This window comes from Pan paniscus, chromosome 9 (assembly GCF_029289425.2).
Source record: "Pan paniscus chromosome 9, NHGRI_mPanPan1-v2.0_pri, whole genome shotgun sequence".
Taxonomy (NCBI): Eukaryota; Metazoa; Chordata; class Mammalia; order Primates; family Hominidae; genus Pan; species Pan paniscus.
In genome coordinates this window covers 11,260,115-11,278,937 of record NC_073258.2, presented here as the reverse complement: position 1 = coordinate 11,278,937, position 18,823 = coordinate 11,260,115, and the positions used below count along the sequence as shown (strand labels likewise).

Here is an 18,823-nt window from a genome sequence, read left to right as displayed (position 1 = left end):
AGCTCTAAGAGATATTTCTTTTTCACTTGCTCAAAGAGTCTACTCACCTTGTTACACTGGAGGTAAAAATACTTTCTCTGAGAGTTTTATATGCATCTCTGGACTTTAATTGTATCCTTTGCAAAATTGGAAGAAATTTGGATTTGGGTCTTCTCAGCCTGCTGAGTTTTTTCTTTTTCTTATGCTTAAAAATATGAGAATGTCATAGTGGTAGTCTCTGGTTGATGATTTTGTACATCTTTTGTATTCAGAGCAAATCCTTCTATTGTTTTTAGATAGCATTTTTTTCTATTAAACTTTATAGATTTGAGGCCATTTGTTCAAAGACTTTGATCATTTGCGGGATAGTTCTCTGAGCTGCATTCCTTCTTGTGCTTGTCATCTTGTGCGTGCTTTGAATCTTTTATTGAAAAATATATTTTTGTATTTTATATCTTTTTCTGATTAGTTTTTTCTGTAGCATCACTTCTGTTTTTATTGCATTCATCAATTCATTTAGTATGGACCTTACGTTTCTGTTTGTTTTGCAGCCAGCACTTGCATAGGCTGTTTCATTGCCTTGAGAATCAATATCAGCCATTCTGTAAATTTGATGACAAATATTGAGAGCTTGCTGTGAGGAAGGCATTCCATTACAAGGATTAGCTTTTCTTTTCTTTTCTATCGTTAAGCTTTGTTTTCTTTGACTGCTTATACCCTTTTCCTATATATTCATTCTTCTCTGTTTACTGATCTTTCTTTCATAGTTTCAAACTATTTTATTTGTATTGTATTTACTGAGATTTGTGAGAAATTCTTTTAAATATACTATTGAGATCCCACTTTATGTTCGTTATAAAAGGTAAAGGAATTGAGGTATTTTGAATTTTGTAATGGCGAGTGTAATTAATGATCACCTAATTATAATCCCCCCATTTTAGGAAGTGACTTTGTATAAGGGAAACGAAATTCCAAATTCCCATTTCATTCTTGTTAAGATTAGCTTGAAGGGAGAGCCTCCCATGATGGGAGAATGCTCTCCACTAGCACGTGGTTTGTACCATGTGGGCGTGTCTCTGGAGAGCTGGCTCATTGGTGCTACAGCCTCAGGTAGAGCAGCAGCTGAATGACTGACTCTGGAGAAGTTGCACTGAGTGGTTAGCAAGTGTGAAGCCCTAAGCCAAAGACTATGAAAGACCCAAGAATTCAGAATCCACATGTATATAATGAACCTTTAATTTTGTGAAAGAGATAGACATTTGGATGAGTGGCAGGAGACAGTGTGTCCATTGGAACTGTAAGCAAGTAGGTGTCCCGCACAGTAAAGCATTGAGGGGTCACCCTGTGGGACAGGAACATGTCTAAGTCACAAGCCTTATCTTCAGAGAGGCATCAAACACCTACAGCAAAGAGCTAAGGATTAATATCAAAATACAAATGGATCATGGAGCGGTTTAGAAATATTGCAGGCCGCCTCTGGTATAAACAGAGAATGATGAGGGTTTAGAGGTAGAAGAACTGACTATAAGCAGAAGTGTTTGAGGAGGCTGCATGGAGAACAAGGGGCATCATCTTGGCCCTTGGCAGGTTGGCAGGATTTGACTTGGTGAAGAGAACGAGAAAGGGGACTTGAACTGGGAGGACTACTCTGGGGCACAGAGGAGGGAAGCTGTTTTATGAAACCAGGTTCATTTGTTCCCATCTGTAGGTTCTGCCCCGTCCGCAAGCAGCCGCGTCTTGGCTCACTCCTCTTCTCCCCTCCTCCCCATTGTGATGACCATGAGCCTTCTCTTGGAGTGTCTGCCCAGTGGGCCCTTCAGCCTGGGCGCTGCTTTGGTTCGGATGATACTGTCCTCCACTTGTCTTCTTCCAAGGATAGATAGCGCCCTGACCTCTAGGGCCAGCAACCGGTGGGGGGATCTTCCTTCCAATGTCACCAGCCTTACCAGCTTCTTGAGTATTTATTCCTTCATACCACACTCAGCCTTCTTCTGGCTCCTTGCTACTTGTTCTCTTAGCATAGACACTGTCCCCTCTCCCTTTCCCCAGACATAGGCTTCCAGGTTGCAATTCCATGAGTGTTCATAACAAGCCTCAGCAGTACACTTTAGGTCTTACCGTCCTTATGTCCTCTGGCACGTCCCTGTCTGTGTTGCTCTGTGGACCATGGTTTCCCATCTAGAAACCATTACTTGCAGTGGGGAATGATGCACATGAGGACCTTCGAAGGGCTTGTAGGAGCTGAGGCTGTGGGAATAAAGTGTGGGCCCTGATTCTGAAGGGACTTGATTCAGTCCTGAAGAGAAATCGTGTATTTTTGGTTTCTAGACACTCTGTAATTTATTTAATCAGACCTTTATTGAGCACATTTAGGCTGTCTTCAGTCTCTTTCTGTTAAAATATAACAGTAATTATCCACGAATAAACATAATTTAATGTTAATTTTGATAATGCCACTGTTTTGGTGGGAGAGGCAGATAAGCTAGTAGTCTTCAGACAGGGGATATTTTTTAGATCCTTGACTTTCTATGTCCCCTTTCCAAAGGCTGATCTGTCTGAGAATTCAGTTGCACTCAAGGTGTTTCCTTTCTCAATCACTCTTCTCTCACTTTACAAAAGGAAGACATAGTCATTATTAATCTGGAGTCTTGCTGTTTGTGTGCCTGATGTGTGAAAGCCTCCAGATTAACAAGCAAAGGAACAATTAGGACTATTATTAGGAAAGTGAATGACTGTGAGTAGCAAATCCTTTTCTAAGTCAGATGGTTTCCAATTCTTGCTTTCAACAAAATTGAAGGCATTGTCAGTTGGTAGATAATTAAAAATAATTTTTGATTATAGGTCATGACATGATTTTGACTTGTGATTCTAAAGATACTGATATTGCTATAGCAAAATTTATTTTACTTCTCCCATTCAAGTACTAACGAGGCCTGACCCTGCTTAGCTTTTGAGATCAGACGAGATGGCACATTCAGGGTAGTATGGCTGTAGACTCTCACTTCTGTTTAGTTATTTATGTGAACAAGATTTCTTGGTGCTTACCACTATAAAAATGAAAAATTAATGCATTTTGAATAAAATTTTACTTTTTATGTTTAATAATAGTACCAATTTCTAAACCAATTATGTTTTGATCATTTGCATATTCAAACAATAAAGATAATGAAAACCCAATCCAGAAGAAGAATTTTTTTTTTTAACATTTACAAGTTATAGCCTGGATGTGGTGGCTCACACCTGTAATCTCAACACTTTGGAAAGCCAAGGCAGGAGGATCACTTGAGGCCAGTAATTCGAAACCAGCCTGGGCAACAAAGCAAGACTCTGTTCCTACAAAAATAAAAAATAGAAAGAATTAGCTGAGCAATGTGGTGGGCATCTGTAGTTCTAGCTGCTTGGGAGGCTGAGGCAGGAGGATTGCTTGAGCTCAGGAGTTTGAGGCTGCAGTGAGCTATGATTATGCCACTGCACTCCAGCTTGGGTGATACAGCAAGACCCTATCTCTAAAAAAAAATAAAATAAATAGAATAAAAAATTGAGGTTATAATCATAGCAGAATTTAAAAATTTATGCATTTATATGTATATATGTATAATATTAATATATATATTGCAGAGAAGTATAGGTTGATCAGTAAAAGATTTTGAAGCATAAATATTAGGATACAATTCTGAAAATGAAATAAAAGGAAGTAAGAGTTAACAAAAAGGCATAGTATAAAATGTATGTTCTTTAAATAGATGATCCACTATGGCATTTAGAGTCCATTGGATCATTTAGATTCATTTAAGAGAGTAATGTTGTATTTAATTTAAAAATGTAAATATTTATTTATTTTTAATAAGACATTTTTGTTGAGACAGAGTTCTGTGCTGTCACCCAGGCTGGAATACAGTGGTGCAATCATGGCTCACTGCAGCCTCGATCTCCCGGGCTCAAGCCATCCTCCCACCTAGCCTCCCAAGTAGCTGGGACTGTAGGCATGCACCACCACACTTGGCTAACTTTTCGATTTTTTGTGGAGCTGAGGTTTCACTATGTTGCCTAGGCTGGTCTTGAACTCCTGAGCTCAAGCCATTCTCCCACCTCAGCCTCCTCAAGTGCTGGGATTACAGGCATGCACCACTGTGCCAGGCCTGTACATATTTATAAAATGCCAATATTTAGAATATGGCAGAAAGTACGTCTTTACTACTGGTTGTGATGCAAAAATTTAAGTATTAAATGTAAGGAGGGTAATATAACATTCTTTTAGGGCACATAAGATAAACAGACATTTACAATGGAGTATGATACAGATGTTTGACCAGAGGAAAGCAAAGAATGTTGAGGAGAAGATGCAAGGGAAGCCCATGGCCAGAGAAAGCAACCAAAGGAGGTGCCGTGGGAGCGGCATCTTGAGGGACTGTTGGAGTTGGCTTAGCAAACAGAGGAGGGAAGCCATTCTGGGAAGAGGGAGTGGTGTGTGCAAAGGGTCTGGAGGTAGAGAATATCAGGATCAACCTTGGGGGAAAGCACAGGTGTGGCATGAGCAGGATGGTGATTTACGGCAGCCAGACAGCGTATTATTTGTGACAGGATTTGTGTATTCCATATGAGAGGAGGGCTTGGAAAGGAGAGGCGGTGGTGGGGCTGGAGATCTGTGGAGGTAGCTGTTGCCAAGGGCTAGGCATGAGCAAGTGAGGCCAAGAATGACCCCTGAAGGGGTGCTTCCTTCCCAGTGACTGTTTTCCATCTTAGTAATCTTCTGGACATTTTTACAAATGCAGAGATTCTTATTTACATTCTGCTAGAGGAAGAAATTGAGGCCCACTGAGAGTCTGTTCCTCTTGCAGGTTTTGTACTTAGTAGCAATGGGCTGATTGGACTTAGTGCTGCAGCCTAAGGTTCCACATTGGCCACATGCTCGATTAGGGCCCTTAGCTTGTTATTAAGATGAGTGACTCCGGCCGGGCACGGTGACTCACGCCTGTAATCCCTGCACTTTGGGAGGCCGAGGTGGGCGAATCACCTGAGGTCAGGAGTTCGAGACCAACATGGTGAAACCCCGTCTCTACAAAAAATACAAAAATTAGCCAGGCGTGGTGGCACTTGCCTGTAATCCCAGCCACTCAGGAGGCTGAGGCAGGAGAATTGCTTGAACCCAGGAGGTGGAGGTTGCAGTGAGCCGAGATCGCGCCACTGCACTCCAGCCTGGGTGACAGAGTGAGACTGCATTTCAAAAAAAAAAAAAAAAGAGAGAGAGAGAAAAGAAGAGCTACTCTAATTTTGGAGCCAAAATTTGAGATCCTTAGGCCAGTACAGGATTTTTGTCCTGATTTTTGAATTTGCTTACATGAGAAGCCTTTACAGAGTCCTAAACATTAAATCAAACTGAATGTATGCATTTACGAAATCACCCTTACTGTAAAGAATTTAACTGTATAAACTCTTTGGTCTCAGGAAAGGTAGCACGTGTGACACTTTTCTGGTACAGGGAATTACAGGGAATTCTTTGGCTTTCATGATGTCTCCATCATGAAATAAGTGAAATGAGACTTTAAATAAGTGAAGGACTTGAAATAAGTGCAGTGAAATAAGACTGTGAGCAGTCCCAAAAAATATTTATGACAATTTTTTTCCCATTTGGAACATTTGTTTAGCACAGTGATAGAGACCTGATGTGGTGTTTGCGCAGGGCAGATTGAATGCACTCCAAAAAGAAACCATAAAGGGTTGAGTCGATACCACACAGAAACACGAGGTGGTGGGATGAGCGGTTTTTCCACATTTTAATATTTTCCAGGATGACACTGAAAGCCTTACCCTTAGAGAACCCTGAGCCACCTAATAATTCATAACTCCAGACTCTTGAGAGGGAGAAATGGAGGTTTATACCATTAAATAGATGTTCTGGGCCTTTCCTAAGAGAGGCTGGAAAGGAATTGAGGGCAGTCATCGGAATGTGACCAGCACAGCAAGGTAAGGGACACTGCACGACTTTGATTCCTTGTGGAACAATGTCTTATTGATATCAGTATTTCCAGCTCCCTGTTTTTAAAAAAGTCTCTAAAAAGCCTATCTTTTGGGAGGACAGGAGAGAAACCTGTCAAGGAAGTAATGAGTCAGCACCGGAGACCTACTATGTGCCGTTCACAACTTGATACTTTCGTGAACGGATTGTCTCAGAGAGGAGGAAATCATGACTCAGAGAAATTATGTAAATCACTGAAGATCCAGGATTTGAACTTTGGTTCATTTGATTCCAGATTTCTTTCTACTACTTTGTGATGCCGCCTTGTGCTGAAATCGTGGAGAATGGGGGATACTCCAGATTGAACTGGGGAACTCATGGTATCCAGCTAACTGGCCTGAAAACCCAAGTACCCTTGATCTGGAGGTGTTTGGGGAGAGGAAGAATGGTGGTTAGAATAGAGGAATCGAGGAGAGAGACACCAGGAGTTGCTCAGACTGTTTCCGTTTCATGGAAAGGGAATTTTGTGCCATGGCATGTAGTCCATGGTGGTGGTTCGGAAGAAGTGGGTCCTGAATTCATCTGCTACCAGTTACCCAATGAAGGAAAATGGGAGAAATGTGGCATATGGGATTTTACAAAACACGTTTTTCTTTTATTTTGAGACATGGCCTTACTCTGTCACCTAGGCTGGAGTGCAGTGGTACAGTTATAACTCACTGCAGCCTCGACCGCCCAGGCTCAAGCAATCCTCCTGCCTCAGCCTCCTGAGTAGCTGGGAATACAGGTGTGTGCCACCATGCCTGGATAGTTTTTTAAATATTTAGATTTTTTTTGTAGAGATGAGGTCCCACTATGCTGCTCAGGCTGGTCTCGAACTCCCAAGCTCAAGCGATCCTCCAAGCTTGGTCTCCCAAAGTGCTGGGATTACAGGTGTGAGGCACCTGGCTTCACAAAAACACACGTTTTGTTTGTTTGTTTGTTTCTTAATTTGGACCAACATAGGAAAAATTTTAAATTTTTTTTTTAGGCAAAGGGACTAAAAACAAAAACCTCAAATCTATTATCATCTTCACAACATATAAGAAGAGACATTTGCAAATCAAAATAATAAATAAATTAAAAACAAGTCAAGAAAATGGGCTAATAAGACAGCAAAGAAAGAACCTTCCACTTGTCTATTATATAGTTAGGTTAGATTTAAGATGTTTGAATCATGGAAAATGACAGCGTAAGTTTCTTGATATTTGTCAGTTTGGGAATTTTTATTTAGTAGTGCAACATTAAGAGAAGTTTGACTGTCCAGCTTGTTTCATGCCTTTTTTTTTTTTAAATCACAGTTACTGTTGGGAGTCCATTTTGACAGATGTTGATGAAAACAGTATCAACAAGCATTGTAATTTCACTCAGTATGGAATATTCTGGTGGATGGCAAGAAGGGGAGTGAGAACAGTTCTTAGGCTTTCAGTTCCGTGGCCAGGCCAGGAAGAAAGCAGGAGTAGCAGCTCCTGTGTGTGACTGGTGAGGGCTGCAGGAAGGGGCTGCAAGGACCTGTCTGCCAGTGCTTCCTATGGGGGTGGGGCTGGATGCTGCACAGCACCCTTCCTGCCCAATATGGAACGGGTAGGAGTCTTATTTGAGAGGGATGCTGTGGATGGTAAAAACTTTCATCTTGGCCTGGACTGATATTTAGGAGAGCCCCTCTTGTAAAGGAATTATCCTGTTTGGTTCTCCAAAAAGAGATCTACAGGAGAAGGCACAGACAAAGGCCCCATTGTTTTCTCCAGGGCAGCTGTTCATTGCGTTGGTGCTGGGAGGGGTGTGGGAAGCTTGCCCGACTCAGGCCTAGGTGCTCAGATGTGGGAGTGGTCCTGCCGTTCAGCCCTGTTATTTTCTTCTGAGCCTTTCTTGTGGGGTCTTTTTGCAAACTGCATTTTCCTCCAAGCAGCAGAATCTTAGCTTCACCTTTTTTGTGGTCTTGGTGCCCTGGAATTTTGGTGAATGCTGAGTGCCTGGGAACAGAAAAGCCTGAAAGCACCTTGGGAACTCCCCAAGTCCCCTCTCTCTTGTCCAAGAGAATACCTACTTCTGCCTTTCCAGGGACTGTGCTGGGGGAAGTGTGTGTGTTGGCCTCTCTGGAGAAGGGCATGCTAGCTTCCCTGGCCTGTTTACATTAGTCTCATTCTCGCTGCCCTTGATTACAAATGAGGCATTGGGCGGGGGATTTCCCTGCTTCCAGGGAGGTCACTCCTTCCTTTTGTCTGTGCTCTCAATTTTTCCACCTGGGGAAGAGCTGCCTTGAAAAAAAAACCCAAAACTCCCCTTAGCTTAACTCTTTGTCTCATAGACTGTCCAGTAAGTGCATCAGTTCATAATCAGGAAGCAATTCATCTGTCTCCTGAAATTCCCTTCCCCTGGGTTCTCTTAGTCCTTTTCTCATTCTCCTGTCTCTGCTGTAGTTATCAGCACTCCTTCCTAACAAAACGAACAGTGTTCCCAACCCAGAGTCTGGTCTGCTCCCGGGCGCTTCTTGAGCTGAGGTGTTGATGCAAGGGTTCTGGACCTTAGGAATGTGTGTCCTGGCACTTTGAGTAGAATGGAAACCCTTTGAGGTTAAGAGCTCCAGGTTTTTTCCTTCCCTCTTCCCCACTCTGTATGTAATGCTTGTGAGAGGACAGGAGGGGTCACTGGGGAGGGGGACCACTGGTGGCCCAGTTTGCTGGTGTGGTCACCTCAGAAGTGAGGGAAAGCCTGTTGCCCTGAGCATGGGTAGAAAGCTGGCCTCAGACCTCTTTGCTCTTCTGTGGAACCCCCCGCCCACCTTTTCTTGTTCAGTTGAACAGTCTCAATATCAGAGCCTCTAATACAATTAAGGGATCCTATTTGAAGCCCTTTCTTAAACGTTACTGGAAAGTGTAAGTGAATTTTACTTGGTGGTAACAACCTTTCCACTCTTTTCACAGATTTCACACCCTTTGGAGAGTTTCTTTCTTGGATAATTCAGGTAGGTTTTTACATTTTGTTTTTTAAATCAGTGGATCTAGTTCCGTACAGTGACTTCTTCAGTTCCCCCGGCAAAGATCCTTGTTCGGGTCCCTTGAATTTCCTTCTGGTTCCACTGATGATGCTCCTGGTTTCCCAGGGCTTCCATCTCATTCTCATAGATTCCTGTCTACCTTATCATGTTGCAAGCTTTATTCTAGCTTCTGTTAGGCCAAATTAGTATCTATTCTCTTTCTCTCTTCCTCCTTTTTTCTTCACTGGAATGTTAATGTTTTGCCTTTGGGCTTTTTTTCTAGGCCAGGTTTCAGTCCAGACCTTGGTGCTGGGAGTAGGCTTGGATTCCTGTGTTATGTTGCTTCAGCATACATCTGTGTTGTAGGCCTAAGAATGGTCATTGCTTCTATGTTGCGCTGAGATTTTAGCTCCATATCCTTTTGATCAAGCTTTGTGTTGGTGAGCACTTTTTGTGTCCTTTAAGAATTCCTTTCCCGCCCCAAGGTCATGAAGATAGTCCTCCTAAGTTTTCCGTAAATGCTTTCCCTCTTAGATAACATTCCCATTTAGACCTACAATCCTATCTTTAGATCTCAACCACTTTTAAAACTCGGATTCCTTTGTTCCCAGCTTGTCCTCAGTTTAGGATTGCATTTTTCCTCTTTTGTCACCCATCTGCTGGCCTTTGCAGTGGTCTCTTCGATTTCCCTCTGTGCTGTGCCTACCCAACTCCCACAGTTTTCCTCTCTGGCCTAGGTCACAGAGGAAATATTTAGTTAGTCCCTGCCAAACATTCTGGCTGTGTTGTTTTGCTTAAAAAGACATGCAGTAAACTGTTTTGATTCTTGGTCGTGGTGCTGTAGGGCAGATGTTTCTCCTATAACGGAGATGTTGTGGTCAGTTGGAAGGAGCGGTGGACGTGAGTTCAGAGAATTGGATTCTAATCCCTGCAGTGTTACTAGTTTGTGGTGGGATCTTGCGCAAGGCACATTTATATGTCTGAATTTCCTTTTGTTAGAGGGGAACTTATTTCATGGTGAAGAAGACAGGACTCTGTGGGTATGAGATAGGAATCTGAAGAGTAAGCCTGGGAGATCCAGGAAAGACTAGACAGGCAAGAGGCAGAGAACCATTAGTGTGAGCATCCTTAGTGGAACTGGAAGGGAACTCAGATGACTCCAAACAGATAAAAGTAATATATGTAGTCACTTTGAAAAAGTATAAAACGTGGTAAGAAAAACTGATGGAAATTCTCTGACGAGGATCACTTAAGGAGATAACTGCCTGTCCATGCCTCGGCTTGCTGCGGGTCCACACCTGTTTGCTGTCACCCTTGGGATGTGGGAGGCCTGGCCTTCTGCGGGTTCAGTTCCAGAATTCTTCTTCCCGCCTTCCACCTCCTTCATAAACTCAGGAATATTTGAAACTCAGCCCAGATCTTCACCTGGCTTTGATTTCTCCATCATGCGGAGATTGGTCCTTGGAAGTTGTAGCTTCCAGAGACCTTCGATGTTTGCTAACATGTCCAAGCTCTACATTTATTGATTGTTGGTTCTGTTCATGGCTATGTTCAAATTCTTGTACCCTGAGGGTGGTATGATTTGGTTCCAGCAAGGAAGGGGAGGGTATTTGGGGGACCCTATCATCAAGAACTAAGAAATAAAGGGAAACGGCTGGATGCGGTGACTCACGCCTGTAATCCCAGCACTTTCGGAGGCTGAGGTGGACAGATCACAAGGTCAGGAGTTCGAGACCAGCCTGGCCAACAGAATGACACCCCATCTCTACTAAAAATACAAAAATTAGCCGGGCATGGTGGCGGGTGCCTGTAGTCCCAGCTACTCAGGAGGCTGAGGCAGGAGAATCACTTGAACCTGGGAGGTGGAGGTTGTGGTGAGCCCAGATCGTGCCACTGCACTCCAGCCTGGACAACAGAGCGAGACTCCATCTCAAAAAGAAAAATAAAGGGAAACAACTGAGTAGGTGTCCTCTTGGTGTTCCTGAGAGGCAGGCCTTTGAAGAAGAAACAAAATGGTTTAACTTCTGCCTATGTAATCCCCATCCCTCCTCCCCAAATACACTTACTCAGACAGAGCTACATTTCTTCCTTATCCCTGTACCCTTCTGAAATGACTGAGATTTAATCAGATCTTGCATAGTTTAGACTTTTTTTGTTGTTCCAGTTAAAGATTTGCATTGGCTTCTTCCAGTACAGAATGAGTTGGACAAAGACAATCTCCTAAGTATTTTGCTGTTCTGTGGTCCTTTGTCGGGCAGAAATTCTCCTAAAGAAGTACTGAGGGCCGGGCATGGTGGCCCACGCCTGTAATCCCAGCACTTCGGGAGGCTAAGACAGACAGATCACTTGATCCCAGGAGTTCCAGACCAGCCTGGACAACATGGTGAAACCCCAGCTCTATAAGAAATACGAAAATTAGCCAGGTGTGGTGGTGTGTGCCTGTAGTCCCATCCACTCGGGAGGCTGAAGTGGGAGGACCACCTGAGCCCAGGGAGGTCGAGACTGCAGTGAGCTGAGATCGTGCCACTGCACTCCAGCCTGGGTGACAGAGTGAGACCCTGTCTCAAAAACAACAAAGTAGCCGGGTGCGGTGGGTCACACCTATAATCCAGCACTTTGGGAGGCTGAGGCGGGTGGATCATGAGGTCAGGAGTTTGAGACCAGCCTGGCCAACATGGTGAAACTTCATCTCCACTAAAAATACAAAAATTAGCCGGCTATGGTGGCGCATGCCTGTAATCCCAGCTACTTGGGAGGCTGGGACAGGAGAATCATTTGAACCTGGGAGGCGGAGGTTGCAGTGAGCTGAGATTGCACCACTGCACTCCAGCCTGGGCGACAGAGCAAGACTCCGTCTCAGAAAAAAAAAAAAAAAAAAAAAGAAGTACAGAAGGATGCTTGTCTTTGCAGGGTTAGTGATGAGGATGAGGACCCATGCTCACTGTTGCTGTGCCCAACCCTGGGAGGCTCTCAGGCTGCTGAAACTTGCTAGAGAAAGTTGTGGAGCTAAGTAGAATATTTCTGGGCAGAAGAGCTCCATAATTGATTCTGTATACTTTCAAGTAGGACTTCTCTGTTATTTTGCAATTTTTTTTTTTTTTTTTTTGTATTTTTAGTAGAGACGGGGTTTCACTGTGTTAGCCAGGCTGGTCTCCAAATTCTGACCTCCTGATCCACCAACCTCGGCCTCCCAAAGTGCTGGGATTACAGGCATGAGTCACCATCCCCAGCCCTATATTCACCATGTTTTTATGTATTCCATAAGCCCTAACTCCACTGTGACCTACATCCCCGATGAGGATGCCTCCTACTTTCCTGAGACTGTTAGAGCTAGGTGACATAGAACTCTGGGGTAGTTTATTTTCTTTAGATAGATCGGTACTCAGCCAGCCAGCTCAGGAGAACAGGCAGTGAGCATTCCCTGTAGGCTCTGTAGACGTGTTCCTTGTGAATGCCAACGATGTCTGGTTGAAGTAATAGTTTGATCTGGGGCTGGATAAGAGTTGTGAGCCTGTGTCTGGCATTTGGTATTTTCCCCCATTCTTTGATCTTAAGTTGTCCTAGGCAGGTGACCCAACTGGTATCTGTCACATAATATCCAGTGCGTCCTCCCTGGCACTCCGATTCTCAGTAGTCATGAACCAGCTGGCTTCTGTATCTCTCACCAATCACAGGTAATTGAGGTCTCCCTCAGGTAAGTGTTCTTCAGATCCTACTCACATCCTCTTTAATCCCCATCTTTCCTTCTCTTTCTGTCCTTATGATTTTGCTTAATTGCCTCCCGAAAAACCCTCCTTATCCCCTTTCCTTTTTGCCTGTGGGATAAAAGCTAGCTTTGATCATAGCTGGTAAAGTGTGAAACCAAGAATACTTCTGAAAGGACAGTCAGACATTTGGGAATGAAAGTAGACGGTTTGAAGTATCAGTGCCATCACTATTGTTCTTGAGAATGCTTTTAAAGATTCCCCCCAGATATCCATCTTTTAATTAACCTGCCCTTCTTCCAGGACCACAATTTGAAATACGTAAAAATTATTATTTATTTGTTTGTTTGGAGACAGAGTCTTGCTGTGTTGCCCAGGCTAGAGTGTGGTGGCGTGATCTCAGCTCACTGCAGCCTCCACCCTCTGGGCTCAAGCAATTCTCCCACCTCAGCCTCCCGAGTAGCTGGGACCACAGGCACACACCGCCATGCCCGGCTAATTTTTGTATTTTTGTAGAGATAGGTTTTGCCATGTTGCCCAGGCTGGTCTTGAATTCCTGGGCTCAATTGATCCGTCCACCTTGGCCTCCCAAAGTGATGAGATTACAGGTGTGAGCCACCATGCCTGGCCAAAAATGATATAATTTTATTCCTCTTACGTTTTGTGTTATTGCTAGTATTTACAGAGGTATTGTTTTGTGTCTTTATTATGTATAAACAGTATTTCAGCCATGTTGTTCATTAATGAGCTTGTCTGCACATCTGGCTACCATGTCTGGTGTTGTTTCTGTGGAAAACTGTCTTCAACCTATAAAGGGCGACTGCCTGAAAAAGGAGCTTTTAGTGAAAACACAGTCTGTTCACCCTCTGGCCCCTGCTGGTGAAGTTGCTCTAGAAGAGACTGACTCTGTTCCCATTGCATGAAGAGGAAGAAAAGTGCTTCCAAGGGCTTCCGGGAGCAGGTCAGGAAAGCTAGGTCTGTTTTCTTCAGTCTCGGCTAGAGGAGCTGGAATGTGCCATGCCTAACTTTGCCTAAGCTCTTTTCTTTTTCGCACTGTGTGTCACACTGGGAAAAACTTGAGCTTAAAACCCAATGAAATTCTCCCACTTTGAAAATCATGATGTAATTATGACAGGATCACATTCTTTAAACTTACTGTTTAGTGGGGTTAGTGGAGTTATCTCCTCTGATTTTTGACAAGGAAATAATACATTCTTGTTGCAATGCTGTATCAGGTCTTAGGATGGAAAGCGTCTAATTTAAAGCTACAGACCTTTCCTGTAGGACGCATATGCTGCTAATCTATGAAAACTGAAGATGTCCCAGTGCACTGTGTGTAAACTGCAGCATCTCCTTGTGGAATGAACAGTTCAGGAAAATAGAATGACTTTCCAAACTGTACTAGGTTCCAGGTGACTGAAAATTTCCTGTGAGGGTGGGAAAGCTTATCCAGATGTTCTTGCTTGGGGATCAGCGTGTGTCATCCCGTTCCAAAGAAGTACAGTCACAGCTGATTTTATCTTTGTCCTTCTTTCTGTGGTGCCCAGGGATGCTCTTTTTGAGTTCATCTTTGGTCTTGTGTCTCTGAAAAAAGCAGCATGCATTTTGATCTAGGTTTAAACAGTTAAAATCTGTGGCCACAGGGTAAGGTGAAACTAATGGCTCTAAGTAGCCAACTTTTTACCTTTGCTTTACTGGCACCAGGCTGTGAGTAACTGAACTAACCAGCTGCAGACCCTTATTATGCAATTTTGAGGTAAGGATGGGTGAAATCCTAGGGGCTGGGAGACAGACATGTTTGGCTACCAGAGAGATGACATCAGTTCATTTACTGGTGCTGTGGAGGAAGGGGAGATTCCAGGTGCTTAGCCTTCTTCCTGCCTGTGGGGGTGTCCAGAGCCACTCTTAATCCTATTCGCAGCCAAGGTCTTTGCTTGGGAAAAACCGTATTTAACTCTGTGCCTCCTGTTATCCCCATAGGGACATGAAGTTGGAAGGGTTCTTGTATCTTTGGCTTCCCGAACAAAGCTTTGAAGAACAGACGTGTGTCTATATGTGTCTCTGTGTGTATTTTGTATTAATGCTAGCAACTGATTAAGGTTTTCAGAGTCCAGGTCGTATATGAGAAGGGGAAGTGTCATCTGGATTTTATGGAATCTGTATTAGGAATTGCCCTTTCCTTGCAAAGGAAACAGTTAATGATGTAATCCACTTTTAAATTAAAATTATTTTATTATTTTATTTTGATATCCTTCACGTGGACACTTAGTATATAACAGGAAGGCATCTTTAATAACTCTTTCTGTGTTCTGCTCCTTCTCCTGTGCTTATCCTAGAACAGAGCCTTACAGGGTCATAATTTGGAGGAAGCACAGGCTTCTGGGAGCTGTGGTACTAACAGTAGGACTGAAAAAAGCCTTATGACCTCTGAAGCATGACTGAGAGAATCAAGCTGGGAGGCATTGGAGCCCATCTGCTCACCAGCTTTGCTGGCCTGTCAGATGTTGGGCTTCCCCTCCGGTTCTGCCCTCCTCCCTCAAGATGTGTTAGAAAATGAAGCCTGCTTCCTGGAAAGCAGGTGACGCCAAAGCTTATGCTAAGAGGATCCGACCTCACATCTGCGTGCCTGCCTTGGGCTCCCCTGTGACTGGATTGCTTCGGGTCTCCCTAAGACCCTTGCTCACATTCAAGTGCAGCCGCTGCTTACTGGAAGCCGTCTGGGGCCAGCCCAGGCTTGTTCTGTCAGGGCCTCTTCCCACCACTGTGTCCTCGCCTCCTGTGGGGTTTCACATACAAGGGCCTCACCATCCCTGAATTGCCAGAATCCTTGTTCTGAGAACCCAGTGCCTCCCGGTCAGGGCCCAGGAAGCTGTGGGTAAGCTCTTGGTTTCCTTCTCGGCCAGACACTTCTGGGAAACTATCTGCATTCCTTTCTGCCCAACTCTGCCTCTGGGCTCTGGGGCTGTGTGGGGTGTGGCTGCCTCATGCCTCTGTGAGGAGGAATGCTAGCGCAGTTCCACTGAGACCAGCCATGGAAGGTAACCGGGAGTTTGAAGGTGGAATTCCCTTTTCTTGCAGTCCTATAGCCAGGAGCTAGCTTTTCATGGATTGTGATGAGGTGTTGGTTCTTTTTTTTTTTTTTTTTTTTTTTGGAGACAGAGTCTCGCTCTGTTGCCAGGCTGGAGTGCAATGGCACAATCTCGGCCCACAGCAACCTCCGCCTCCCGGGTCCAAGCAATTCTCCTGCCTCAACCTCCCGAGTAGCTGGGACTACAAGTGTGCACCACCATGCCCAGCTAATTTTTGTATTTTTTTACTAGAGACGGGGTTTCACCATGTTGGCCAGGATGGTCTCGATCTCTTGACCTTGTGATCCGCCCACCTCGGCTTCCAATAGTGCTGGGATTACAGGCGTGAGCCACTGTGCCTGGCCGAGGTGTTGGTTCTTTTAAAAATTTTCCAACTTGCTTTCCTGTCTCCCTGTCACTCTGGAAGGCGGGGGTGAGGGGTAGGAGGAGAGACAGTCGACTCAGTCGGTTGTGATCCATCTTTGGCACTGGAGATGGGTGTGGCAGATACCTTTTGTGAGGAAGGAGCTTAGAGGCAGATGAGAGAATCGGCCTCTTGGTCTTGGTATAACTGGACGTCTCCCCAGTCTGGCTCTGTTGACACTCTGAATGGTTTGTGAAGGCATCCCCTGCCCCCTGAAGGCATTACCATCCTTACCAGGTTTAAAATCTTCCAGAGTGCACCCAGCATCATCAGCTCCTGCAAGCAGAAAGGGCCCAAGGGAGCACGAACACACACTGGGTAGAAGTTAAGCCTGGTTTTTTAAAATTTAAGTTTAAATTTTTAATTATTTAGGGAGTGAATCCTACAGAATTTAATTTTTCCATCTTGTTTTTATGGAGACAGGGTCTTGCTGTGTTGCTCGGGCTGGTCTTGAACTCCTGGGCTCAAACAGTCCTCCTGCCTCAGCCTCCCAACGTGCTGGGATTACGGGAGCAAGCCACCCCACTGTGTGCAGCCCAGAAGTTGAGCCTGAGAGGTAGGCTTATTGCCCTGTGTCTACCCAAGGGTGTGTGTGTGTGTCTGGAAGTGGAGATTAGGAGTGAATGCATCTTATAAACAGGAGAAGATCTGGAGAGACGATGGTGGGGGCTGGCTGTGGGGAGCACAAAAGCTGGGACTTTTGCAGAGATGTATTTGCTCCTGAGTGGCCAGAAGCCAGGAGTAGTGGGGAAGGTGGGTTTAGGCATGCTAGGTTATGCTTGCATTGCTGAGTACCTTGGGTGTGATGGCCAGGAATGCTTTCCTCTGGGAATTGGGCCGATCTCCTGACAATCCTCCCCATTTTACACCCATTACATACTTATGTGATTCTTACCTATCAGGGAGGTCTTGGGGTCATGTGTTGTGGGGCAGAGGCTCTGAGTCTAAGAATGGGCTGGTCAGCCAGAGGCTCCACCTCCCAGTTTGTTGGCTTCCTCAAGGATGCCATCCTTCTTTGCAGCTGCCAATCTTCACTGGTGTCTGTGCCCTGGCAGGATATAGAGCCCTTCTCATGGGTGCTCTGCCTCTTTGGGGGCTTGAGGACAGATGGGGCTTAATTTGAAGCAGATTTCCCTCCAGGGCCCAGATATGAAATATATATTAGAAGATGACTACTGGTCTTGGCTTTTCTTTCTTATGTGTCTCTTTCTTCCTTTTATCTTCCCACTACTGTCAGGCACTGTGAGCAGCTGTTGCTATCACACGGGCGGATCAGAACATGAAGAATGGAGCTAAATAGAGCTGTCTGCATGCTGTTCTGATGGGCTCAGGCTCAGCCTCAGAGAATAGGTGGATTGGAGCCTGTGATGGGGGCTCTTTCCCCCACCAGAGTGGGTGAAAGCAGGGAGGAACAGGCGGGAAGATACTTTAGGAGTTGGGAGGGTATTAATTCCACCTCTTCTCTCCTTCCTCTGTACCCCAACATTCCCTGTGAGTTGTCAAGGGCTGGAGAGATAACAAAGATCTTTCTTTCCACCATCAGGCAGTAAGGCAATGCAGCCCTTGCTGAATTTTCAGCTCCACTGACATTGTGATGCAAATATTATATAAAGCTTATTTTCTGACCTGAGGGAATTTATAAGCTATTGGGAGAGACAGTGTTTGTTAAACAAGTAGAGAATATCCAAGATCTTAACTGTGTTGGTTTACGAACCATGGATATATTTATAGTTCAGAACAAGAAAGTTGTATCTTAAAACCACAGAAAACTTTCCTTGGAGGAGGCAGGATTTTTCTGGTCTTTAAAGTTGGGTCAACTTTATAAGGAAAGGAGAGATGTTCACTCCAGTGTCACGGCGATGATCTACCTTGGAGGGGTAGGTGTGGCAGAGCAGAGCCAGGGACCTGAGCTCTGGAAGTCCTGCCATTACATAGGTGATGTGAAGTGATGCAGTGAAGGTGGAGTTTTGTGGAAATCTCTCCTGTAGATCGATGAAAATAGGATAATTTTGGAGAGGCCAGAGAAAGGCAGTGAGGAGGCCTGCTAAAGGACATGGCAGGTCAGCAACAGGAGAGAGGAAGGGGGCGAGTCCTAGAGAATATTCCAGAGTAGATGAGGCAGGACTGACATGAAGGATGAACTTGAGGGGAAAGATGGAAGACACCAACGTTTCTGAGCTGTGAGAGCTAACCAATACTGACACGTTCTGTTTGTGAAGTACTTGGACTTTTCAAAGCACTTTTTCATTCAGCAGAGCATTGTCTGGGCTCTTAGAGTTCATCTAGTCTGGCTCTGTTTTATAGAAGGGGAGATTGGGGGAGAAAGGGGAAGCGACTGTTCCCAGCACACACAGCTATTTAGTGGTGGAGCGGGACCCATGATCTAGGCCTCTCCCTCCTAAGACAATTTTAAGACAACAGCAGCGTGGAGGAGAGTGTGGGCTTGGCAGAAAGTCCGTCTGGCTGGATAACATTAGGTGATAAACCAATCTCTGAGAGCTGAGAGAAACTTACTCAGAAGCATTCGGACCGTATCAGTGGTTCAGCTCCTCAGAATTGTTTTTGAGAACCACAGAGAAAGAAGATGGACTCCTTGGGTCCTTCTAGTTCTGAGATTCATAGGAGTGCCCAAAAATAATGTATATGAATAGTACTGAATGGGGCTCCCCGGAGACT

The 18,823-nt window shown here is 44.7% G+C and overlaps 1 protein-coding gene across 4 annotated transcripts in view; it reads left to right on the top strand.

Annotated features, from left to right (window-relative positions):
• The window catches only part of DENND2B (DENN domain containing 2B), a 178,087-nt gene that overhangs the window by 23,372 nt on the left and 135,892 nt on the right, over positions 1-18,823 (top strand). For 2 of the 4 annotated variants that reach the window (XM_063608370.1, XM_034932101.3), the window contains exon 3: positions 8,899-8,939. The exons of the other annotated variants lie outside the window; for them this stretch is intronic. The gene's annotated coding sequence lies outside the window, so the exon portion shown is untranslated. The remainder of the gene's footprint in view (positions 1-8,898; positions 8,940-18,823) is intronic. 4 annotated transcript variants of the gene reach the window in all.